This window comes from Solanum stenotomum, chromosome 5 (genome assembly GCF_019186545.1).
Source record: "Solanum stenotomum isolate F172 chromosome 5, ASM1918654v1, whole genome shotgun sequence".
Taxonomy (NCBI): Eukaryota; Viridiplantae; Streptophyta; class Magnoliopsida; order Solanales; family Solanaceae; genus Solanum; species Solanum stenotomum.
The window spans coordinates 30,556,233-30,568,014 of record NC_064286.1 but is presented as its reverse complement, the minus strand read 5'-3'; the positions used below and the strand labels follow the sequence as shown (position 1 = coordinate 30,568,014).

Sequence of the window (11,782 nt, the reverse complement as noted above, 5' to 3'; positions counted from 1 at the left end):
GTTAATCCATATCATTAAATTTTCTATAAGTGTAGGGTTTGGTGATATCGGCTTCCACCCTCGTGGCTAGGATCATAGTAGATCAAGAAGAAGAAGATTGGTGAGTTCTCATAGTATTTGAGGGCTTGACCATTATGTCCTTCAAGTCTTTTTTTATGTTTTAGACTTTTCGTAAGGGCTATGTCCCTAAGGTTGTATTCAAGAGTTTTAATTCAAGTATTATAGATGGTTTGAGACATGGTATTATAGACTTCCTCTTGTTTTATAAAATTCTTCTATTGTAAAAAAAGTTTTAAATTCCGCACTATTTTCCTATGTTCTTATGTTCATGATATGCTATGAGGCTTCTCAGAGCCTTCTACGCCATGTCACATTTAGCGAGTAGCCTTGGGTCATGACATCTCAAGACTTATGGTATATGCCTAACAAATTAAGGAATCGAAACTCAAGGAAAAGAATAGAAAGGTGAAAAGAGCTAGGACCGCTGATGGGAAGTTCTCCAATACTAGGACCGATGGACAAGGTCGACCAAGATTTAGACAAAGGTTCTCCGGTCAAGGTTCCTCTAATACTCCTTCTAATTTCAATCGAGAGAGGGCGTCTAACCCTAAACCTCAAGGAGGAGATGGAGGTGGTTCCGTTTTGTCTTGGTCAAATTGCTCTAAATGTGGAAGGCAACATGAGGGTAAGTGCCTAGCCAGAACTGATGGTTACTATGGTTGTGGTAAGAGTGGTCATCAAGTGAGGAATTTCCCAATGCATACGGAAAAGGGAAGAGAGGGCAAGAAAGCTCCTCCTTGCAGTTCAAACTCCAATACTCTAAAGAAAAACCGCGTCTATGCTCTCCAAACCCGAGGTGACCAAGAGAGCTACCCGGATGTAGTGACCAGTATGATAAAATTCTTTCATATTGATATGTATGCCTTGTTAGATCCCGATTATACTTTATCTTTTGTGATGCCTTATGTGGCGATGAGGTTTGATGTTCCTCCGGAAGTGTTATTAGAACCTTTTTTTGTCTCTACTCTTGTTGGTGATTCTGTGGTGGCTAAGAGGGTTTATAGAAAATGTCCCATTTCCTTGTCCCATAGAGTTATTCTTGTTGATTTGGTAGAGATTAACATGCTATACTTTGATGTGATTCTTGGTATGTATTGGTTGCATGCATGTTATGCCTCTATTGATTGTAAAACACGGGTGGTCAGATTCCAATTTCCAAATGAGCCTATCTTAGAGTGGAAAGGGGGAAATTCTATGCCTAGATGTCAATTTGTGTCCTACTTAAAGCTAGAAAGATGATATCGAAAGGTTGCTTTTACCACATTGTTAGGGTGAGGGATGTAGATTCTAAAACCCCTTCTCTTGAGCCAGTTCCCGTGTTTAATGAACCCCCAGAAGTTTTCTCCGATGATTTGTTTGATATTTCTCCTAGGCAGGAAATAGATTTTGGCATTGACCTTCTTTCGGATACGCAACCTATCTCTATTCCTCTTTATAGAATGGCTCCGATGAAGTTAAAAGAGTTGAAGGAGCTACTAAAGGATTTGTTAGATAAGGGTTTCATCCGACCGAGTATCTCTTTATGTGGTGCTTCGATGTTGTTTGTTAGAAAGAAAAATGGGTCTCTGAGAATGTGTATCGATTATCATTAATTAAATAGGGTGACCATTAAGAACAAGTATCCCCTGTCGAGAAATGGTGACTTTTTTTTCCAACTTCAACGGGCTAGTTATTTCTCTAAGATTGATCTCCATTTGGGTTATCACCAATTGAGGGTGAAAGGGGATGATATTCCAAGATGACTTTTCGAACCTGGTATGGTCATTATGAGTTTTTGGTTATGTCATTTGGGATGACTAATGCTCCAGTGGCATTTATGGACTTGATGAATCGGGTGTTTAGACAATACCTTGATATGTTCCTAATTGTGTTTATTGATGATATTTTGATCTATTGAAGGAGTGAGAATGAACATGTGGACCATTTGAGAATTGTGTTGCAAGTTCTTAAGGACCAACAACCTCTTGCAAAGTTTAACAAGTGTGAATTTTGGTTACGGTCCATCGCTTTCATTAGTCATATTATGTCAAGTGAGGGTATTGAGGTAGATTCAAAGAAGACAAATGTGGTCAAGAGTTGGCCTAGACCTCTAACTCCTTCCGACATTAGAAGCTTTTTGGGTTAGGCCGGTTACTATAGAAGGTTTGTTGATGGGTTTTCTTCCATTGCTTCTCCTTTGACGGTTTTGACTCAAAAGAAGGCTAAGTTTGTGTGGTTGGAAGCTTGTGAGAAAAGTTTCCAAGAGTTGAAAGATAGACTTACTTCCGCTCCAGTGTTGACTTTATCGGAGGGTACGAATGGCTTTGTGGTGTATTGTGATGCCTCTAAAGCTGGGTTGGGATGGGTGCTTATGCAAGATAGTAAGGTGATTGCCTATACTTCAAGGCAACTTAAGATCCATGAGAAGAATTATCCTACCCATGACCTTGAGTTAGCGACGGTTGTGTTTGCCTTAAAAATATGGAGGCATTATTTGTATGGGGTCCATGTGGATGTTTTCACCAATCATAAGAGTCTCCAATATGTGTTTAGTCAAAAGGACTTTAATCTTAGCCAAAGAAGGTGGCTAGAACTCTTGAAGGATTATGATATGAGTGTCCTTTATCACCCCGGTAAAGCTAACGTGGTAATGGATGCTCTTAGTAGATTGTCCATGGGTAGTGTGGCTCATCTAGAGGATGAAAACAAAGAATTGGTTTGTGATGCGCATAGGTTGTCCCGACTAGGTATTCAAATAGTGGATTCCACCAAGGGTAGTGCATGGTCCATAATGGTTCCGAATCTTCCTTTGTGAGGGATGTGAAGTCTAAGCAAGGTCTTGATCCTATATTAATTGAGTTGAAATATGTGGTACTTAAGAAGTCCATTGAGGCTTTCTCCCAAGGGGGAGATCGGGTGCTTAGGTATCAAGGTCGGTTATGTGTTTCGAATGTTGATGATTTAAGGGAATTTTTTTTAGAGAAAGTGCATAGTTCTCGGTATTCTATTCACCTGGGAACCACCAAGATATACCGTGGTCTACGGGAAGACTATTGGTGGAGTGGGATGAAGAAAGATATTGCGGGATTTGTGTCCAAGTGTCCAAATGTTCAACAAGTTAAGGTTGAGCATCAACAGTCGGGAGGTTTATCCCATGATATAGGTATTCCCACTTGGAAGTGGAAAGATGTAAACATGGACTTTATTGTCTATTTGCCTCACACCCGGAGACAACATTATTCTATTTTGGGTCATTATAGATCGGATGACCAAATCAGCTCACTTTATTCCCATCAAGGTTTATTTTTCAGCGGAATACTATGCTAAGCTATACATAAGAGAAATGGTTAAGTTGCATGGGATTCCTTTATCCATTATTTTCGATCAGGGTACCATATTTACTTCTCACTTTTGGAAGTCATTCCAAAAAGGTCTTGGTACTAATGTTAAGCTTAGCAAGGTTTTTCATCCCCAAACCTATGGGCAAGCGGAGCGTACCATCCAAACATTGGAAGATATGTTAAGGGCATGTGTAATAAACTTCAAGGGTAATTAGGATGACCACTTTCCATTAATAGAGTTTGCCTACAGTAATATCTATCACTCAAGTATTGGTATGGCTCCCTTTGAAGCCTTGTATGGTAGGAGATGTAGGTCTCCCGTTGGTTGGTTTGAGGTGGGTGAAGTTGCTTTGATAGGTCCCCAGCTAGTTTATGAAGCCATTGAGAAGGTTCGACATATTATATAAAGGTTGAGAATGGCTAAAAGTTGGCAGAAGTCCTATGCCGATGAGAGAAGAAGGGATCTAGAGTTTGAGGTTATCGATTGGTTCTATCTAAAAATCTCACCCATGAAGGGTGTGATGAGGTTTGGCAAGAAAGGGAAACTTAGTCCCCTGTATGTAGGTCCATACCAAATTTTGAGGTGTGTTGGTAAAGTTGCCTATGAGTTAGATTTTCCAAATGAGTTGGCTCCGGTTCAACAGGTATTTCATGTTTCTATGCTTAGAAAGTGTATTGGTGATCTGGCATCCATAATTCCCCTAGAAGGATTGGGATTTGACGAAAGTCTTTCATATGAAGAGGTTTTGGGAGAAATCCTAGACCGGTATGTCGAGAGATTGAGAAACAAGGAAATAGCTTCCATAAAGGTTTTGTGGAGGAATCATTTAGTTGAGGGTGCTACTTGGGAGGCCGAGGCCGATATGAAGTCCCGATATCCTCATCTTTTTGCTTCTACTACTATTCAAGCTTGAGGTAAGTAGTTCCTCTTGAGTTTTCCTTGTTTTGGGAGTCATGTGTGTATTTGCGTTTTCCATGATTTCCTATGTTACGCATGTTCATGAGAAATTTATGCTTAGTAAGAAAATGAGTTTTTATGATTGATTATCCTCATGTTATTGTGAATTGAATAAGAGCTCCCTATGTGCTTCATGAGATGAATTATTGAACATGCTTTTTGAGAGTAAATTGCATATTGGCTACATGATATTATGTTGAGCATACTTTTGAGCTTGGAAAAGGTAGTTACTCCTACACAATAAGAAATGTTTAGATGTTAAGATTTCATGCATAATGGGTTGTTAGATGTAGCTCCTACTTCCTTGTGATGCATTGAATATGTTTGAGTTGGAGTTCATGTTTCCTCCTTTAAATTGTGCATTATTTTGATGTTGCATGCATGATGGGCTGCTAGTCTCGAGTCTTTACTTTCGTAAGGTGCCTAGATCATCATTCGAGGACGAAAGTTCCCAAGGGGGAGATATTGTAACACCCAGAAATTAGTAGGCTAAACTAGAGCTAAACATGAGAGTTAGAGTCATGAAGGTGGCCTAGGGCCAAGGGCATGAGGGCAAGAGCCAAGGGAAAGGGACCAAGGCTGCCCAAAGTTCCAAAGGCAATGCCCACCATTCCACGAGAGCCTTCACGGCTCGTGGTGGTCACCACGCCTCGTGGTGCCACTCATGGTGGTGAGGCATTAGCCTCCTTAAGGCTGCCCCAAAATGGCTCCTCCACACGAGCCACTTCACGACTCGTGAAGCCTTAGACGGTTCGTGAGAGTGGCCTTAGTCATGCCTTGGTTGTGTGAGGGTGGTAAGGAAGTGGCAAGCCACTGCTCATGAGAGGGACCATGGCTCGTGAAGCATCTCATGAAGATTCCTTGGGCTTGTTAGCTAAAGGTACTTGTTGCCTAGCCACTGCCTCAAGTCCACGAAGGGGACCATAGCTCGTGGTCATGACCATGGCTCGTGGGGCCCACGTGAGACCTAGTAGCTCACTTAAAGTGAGGGGTGTTTTTGGGTAATTATGGTTTTAGTCCAACTTAAGTGAGGTTGTCTGCACTTAACTTAGGGTCACTATATAAGTCATTTTTACTCAAAAACTAACATATTCAACTTATTATTTCCAAAACCCAAATCAATTCCCAAAGTTCATCCTCTCCAAAAATTCTCTCTAGAAAACTCAAAGAAGAAGAAGAAGAAGAAGAAGAAGAAGGACAAAAGGTAGGGTTCAAGAAGCAAGGTTTCTCACCCCAAATTCGTAGGGCTTTGTGATCAAGGTATGGTAGTATTTCATCCATTGATAGCCTTCTTCCATGGAGTCCCTTCAAAACCCCAATTTTAAAGATAGAAATCCCCAAAAGTTAGGGTTTTATTTCAAAGTCATGGTTCCTTTCAAAAATGATTCTAATGATTGAATTATGTTATATTAAGTATTAATTGATGATTTCCTATGATTTTTATGATGAATCCCCAAGAACCCATGAAATCCCCATATTATTCAATTGTAACTTGTGAGTGGGTCTTTGTTGATGAAAGAAGAATGTTGTTAAATTATGCATATAGTGATTGGGTTACTTGAATTACAATGAGTTCTGAACCTCAACGAGGTAAAGTATGAGATTATGCATGTTTTCATGAAGTTTATGTAAATGCTATGAGTACACTTCGAAAGTGAAGTGTTAATGATTATATTGTTGTTGTGGGCTGATTGAAAGGTTATTCACATGAACTCGTAATGAACATGATGTGAAAGGTTTTGCTCACAGAATGATGTACCTTGAATCGGTAGGCCAAGTGCACCCTTTCATGAGTAACTAAAAAAGAGCTATTCTAATGATGTACCTTGAATCGGTAGGCCAAGGGCACCCTTTCATGAGTAATGATGTTAATAGAGAATTAACTACTCCGTGGGAATTTAATGCTAAGCACCGAGTGGATATTGTGTGAGGTGGAAGATCTCCCATAGTAAGGTCGGGTTTCTAGAAGCAACCTCTGTAGGTGGAAGCTATCTGGTAGAAAGTTGGGTTTCTAGTAGCAATCTCCTTATCCCATAAACTACGTGCCCCCGTAGGATATTAGCCAGTGGATCCACCTAAGCTAAGAGTTACCGGTTCTATCTTAGGCAAGTAGACCAATCCTTTTGGGTGTGGGAGTCACCAGATTCCATGTTAAAGCTCACATGGTCTCATGTTGGTTAAGGCTTATTTCCCACATGAACAAGAAGTTTAATAATGAACTAAGTCATGCTTTAAGAAGTATCCCGTAAGTGTTCAAAAGCTTTAAAAGATGTTGCTAGCTTGCACTAAAGATGATACTGACTATGTTCGCTATGTTTATGACTTATGCTCCTTCACTATCTTTATGATGTTGTTTAAACTTGGTAAATCGCATGCTTTCAAAAGAAATGTCCCTTTTTCACAATTTTAATGTTTTTATGCATGGCTATCATATTTTGTGCATTTTTGAACTAACGCCTATTTTTCCTACATTTTTCCCAAGTGTAGGATATGGTTTTCGAGCTGATCATTCTTGTTATGCCCGAAATCCCATTAAGGAGGACCGGCACCCGTTGCCGAGAAGGCTCGGGAGGACCAACATGTAATCATGCTCTATCTATGAACATTTAAAGGTGATGCCATAGTGGATAACATGTTTTCATGAAAGTAGACAATATTAACAAGCCAAAAGAAAGGGCACATGACTTGGCCGTTGGGACCATGATGTCTAAGACACGAGGCACAACCACACTTCACTATACATAGTCTACAAAGCCACTAAATGATAAAACATTATGGGGTTAAGGTCGGGACATGCCCCACCTTACACTCAGCTACTATACATACCAAAATACGTGCTATAGACTCGGAAAGCCCCAAATCAACCTAGAGCTCACCAATAGCCTTTGGATGTCTTGTTCTCATACTGGGGAGGTCTACTAGCTCCCGTACCTGCAGCATGAATTGCAAGTCCCCCGAGAGAGACATCAGTATAGGAGAATGTACTGAGTATGTAAGGCACAAAGTACTGTATGTGAAATAAGAACTCAAATGAAATCATATACCAATGTAAGAATACAAGACCACCTTTTCTCATATTATGGAATCGGGTACTTTACATTCTTTTCTTTACTTTATCATTCTTTACTTTACACTCTGCACAACATATAATACAAATTACCAGCTGATCAGTGGTAGAAATATAAATCAGGATGGACCCATGCTAGGTTTTCCTTCAACCCCTGGGATACCACCCATAATATTGGGATCGACCCATGCTAGGTGATTCTTCCACCCCTCGGATACCACCCATCAATAAGCAGATTCATTTAATATCTTTCCATTAACATTTGAGATGATTCTTTTGGTGGTCATAGCATTTTTGAGTTGTGGGATTATGTAGTCAACAAGTGACATGTAATAATCATATAATGTAAGAACAACAAACTAGAGAGTAGTTACACAATTAGTGAAATGTATAGGAGCTGAAATAACATATGGACCTTATTTAGTTAAAATAAGAACTCATGCAGGGTATTTAATGTATATGAAGAGATTTGACGATGAGCATGTATTGGAACGTGCAGACATGTTAAAGAGTGAAAACAAGGTCATAAGTCGTGTTGGAGTTGGTAGGCTGCCTTTATGTGTCGAGGACGAGTCTAGATTTCATGCCATTTAGTAGGAAATCGAAAAGCATTACATACCTTGATGTACCACCTTGTAGTTACCTTGAATTACCTACCTTTCTTTTCAAATACTTATCTACAATAAAGTAGGTGATAAATTAGTATTAGTAGTTACTAAACATGCTTAGGCAGTCCAACCTCACTCAACAATAATGCTTGGGCAGCAAACCCGTAATTACCAAACTAAGGTTGGTTGTTCAATCCCCGCCTTCTTTATTTCATTTCTACACTATCAACAATTTACACCCTTTCCAGATATTTCAATATCATCAATTTGCACGCTTTCCAGATATCAACCAAGCTGTCCCCAATATGTTCATACATCAACCTGTCCCAAAAATAGTCCTAACAATCCAACATACAATAGAGGACGTGAAACCATAGTTTCCCAACATTATCCCACGAGTTCTTATCAACAATACACTTAAAATATCATACTTAGACTCGTGTTTAAGGAATACAAAGATTGGGCAGTCACTGTACTTTAATTCCTATAACTCATTTTTCTTTTAATTTTAACTCTTCAATAACTTGAGCTTCCCTTCACATAGGCCAAAGAAAAAGAGAAAAGCCTCTCAATAACAAGGGAAAGTGAGCAATTAAACTTTTGACAAATTCAATCCTCTGCTTGTTCTTAACTAATTAACATGTTTATCTAGCATTCCATGAGAGAATTAGGCTAAATCCATTAGTAATTCAACTTATCTTACCTTGCAAGGGCTTGGGTTTATCCAAGAACCCTAGGAAACTTGTGGGTGCTGCTATGCTTTGAAAGAAAGAGAAGAATCTTAGAGAGAAATCTGATTTTTATCTATTCTTAAAAGTGAGGAAATGGCCAGCAACTTGGGGATTATAAAGGTCTTACTTTTCACCACCTCTTAAGTTGTAATATCAGCCACTAATTTGTCAAATTGGTCCAAGTAGGTGATGCATCTGCTTGGAATTATATATACACAAAATGGGCCCTTTATGTACTCATCTTTAGCTGCAATCTTTCCCCTTTCTAATATTATGCCATGGGCCAGAATTATACCCTTAATTTGGGCTTTAGTCTTTATTGGGCTCAAGTAGTTGGACTTGGACAGATTGGTGTGAGGCCTCATCTCCATTCCCTTTTCCTTTTTATTTAATTAGGGCCTCAAGTGAGCCCACTAATGTATGAACTAATCTTCCCCATCGGCCTAGCCCATTTGAGCTAAGCAAGTAAGTGACACTTGCTAGCTTTAAAAAGTCCAACAAGCACCTCAATTCTTTTATTCGTTTTCAGAGCGAATCTCCTTGGTTTAACTCAAAATTTATATCCACTTGATCACCTTAACTTTTAGACTTATATATAGCCCTTCGATCCAAAATTTAAATACTTTTAAAATTTGATATTTATTCGATCGTGCAATATTGCAATGTACGGGAGTTACCCTTATAGCTTCCTTATTGTCACCATTCATCTAGGAAATCAAGTTCATTACTTATGCCACCAAGCTAAATCAAGTTCCATATGTGTAGGACTTGTACACGTAAAATACAGGGTGTTACATCCTCCCCCCCTTAGGAACATTCGTCCTCGAATGCCAACATAATCAGATATCTTAAATAAGTTCAAACGTTAGTTTAATTCAACTATTAACCACATAAGAAATACCCCTTTCATGCGTACCTATTAATGCCCCCATTCTGCACCTTGGACTTCCCCTTTAGGTTCAAATAAATAAAGGTACTTGGATTTCATCGCTTCCTCAGCTTCCCACGTTACTTCTTCCACTTTTTGGTTCCTCCAAAGCACCTTTACTGAAGCCATTTCTTTATTCCTTAGCTTTTTAATTTGACGATCCATAATAGCAATAGGTACTTCTTCATAGGTGAGATCCCCTGTAACTTGTACATCTTCAATAGGAGTGATATAAGATGGGTCACCTACGCACTTTCGAAGCATTGAGAGATGAAACACTGGATGAACTACTGAAAGCTCCTGAGGTAGCTCTAACTCATATGCAACTTTGCCAGCTCTTCGAATAATCTTATAAGGCCCTACATAGCGTGGACTTAACTTTCTCTTTTTACCAAATCTCATTACCCCTTTCATTGGCAATACTTTCAAGAACGCCCAATCTCCTATAGAAAACTCTAATCCTCTTCTTCTAACATCTGCATATGATTTGTGTCGGCTTTGAGCTGTTGCTAGCCATTGTTGTATGCCTTAATTTTTTCCATAGCTTGAAGAACAAGGTCTGGTCCAAATAAAGCAGTTTCACCTACTTTAAACCAACCAATTGGTGATCTGCACTTCCTTCCATATAAAGCTTCATAAGGTGCCATTTTGATACTAGAATGATAACTATTATTGTTGGCAAACTTAATAAGTGGAAAATGATCATCCGAGCTACCTTTGAAGTCTAAGACACAAGCTCGAAGCATATCCTCAAGTGTTTGGATTGTGCATTCTGCTTGACCATCCGTTTGAGGGTGGAAGGTTGTACTTAAATTCACTTGTGTTCCCAAACTCTTTTGGAATGATTTCCAAAACTTTGCAGTGAATTGAGCTCCTCGATCAGATATAATAGAGATTGGAACCCCATGTAGTCGAACTATCTCCTTAATATATAACTTTGCATACTCTTCAGCTGTATAATCAGTCTTAACTGGCAAGGAATGTGCTGACTTGGTGAGTCTATCAACTATTACCCATATGGAGTCAAACTTACGAAACGAGCGAGGCAAACCAATGACAAAATCCATGTTGATCATGTCCCACTTCCAAGTTGGAAGCTCCATACACTGCATATAACCTCCCGGCTTTTGGTGCTCTACTTTGACTCGCTGGCAGTTTGGACATTGAGCTACAAATTCTACAATGTCCTTCTTCATGTCCCCCCACCAATACACTCCTTTCAAGTCATGGTACATTTTAGTTGATCCTGGATGGATGGAATATCTTGAATGATGTGCTTCTGTCATTATCCTCCTTCTTAGCCCATTAATATTAGGTACACACAATCTGTTTTGACAACAAAGTACTCCATCTTGTATAAGCTCAAACAAATTTATCGTACCTTGATTTACCTTCTACTTAAGTCGTTGTAGAGTAGGATCTTTGAACTGCTTTTCTTTCTTTCACCTCAACTACTAATGAAGATTCTGCTGTATTATGCACTACAATCCCTTCTTTTGGGGTTTCAAAAAGACGAACTCCCAAACTAGCTACTTGACGTAGATCCTTCACCATCCCTTCTTTTTCCATGGTTTGCTCATTAATACTTAATATTGTCTTGCGACTGAGAGCATCGGCTACTACGTTTGCTTTCCCTGGATGGTATAGTATATCAACGTCATAATCTTTTATTAGCTCTAACCATCTTCGCTGCCTCAAATTCAGATCCTTCTGCTTGAAGATGTATTGAAAACTTTTATGGTCGGTATATATGTCAACGTGAACCCCATATAAATAGTGGCGCCATATCTTTAAAGCAAATACAACTGCTGCTAGTTCAAGATCATGTGTTGGGTACTTTCTCTCATGTGGCCGCAGTTGTCTTAAGGCATAAGCTATTAATCTACCATGCTGCGTCAGTACACATCTTAAACCAACCCCTGAAGCATCACAATATACTGCATACCTCTCTGTGCCTTCCGGAAGTACTAATATAGGTGCGGAAGTTAGCCTACTTTTCAACTCTTGTAAGCTTCTTTCACATGCATCATTCCACTGAAACTTAGCTGCCTTGTGTGTTAGCTTAGTTAAAGGTGCAGAAATAGAAGAAAATCCTTCAATGAACCTTCAT

The 11,782-nt window shown here is 39.4% G+C and overlaps 1 pseudogene; it reads right to left on the bottom strand.

Annotated features, from left to right (window-relative positions):
- Positions 1-9,663: 9,663 nt before the first annotated feature.
- Positions 9,664-11,782, bottom strand: part of LOC125863855 (uncharacterized) — a 68,911-nt pseudogene continuing 66,792 nt past the window's right edge.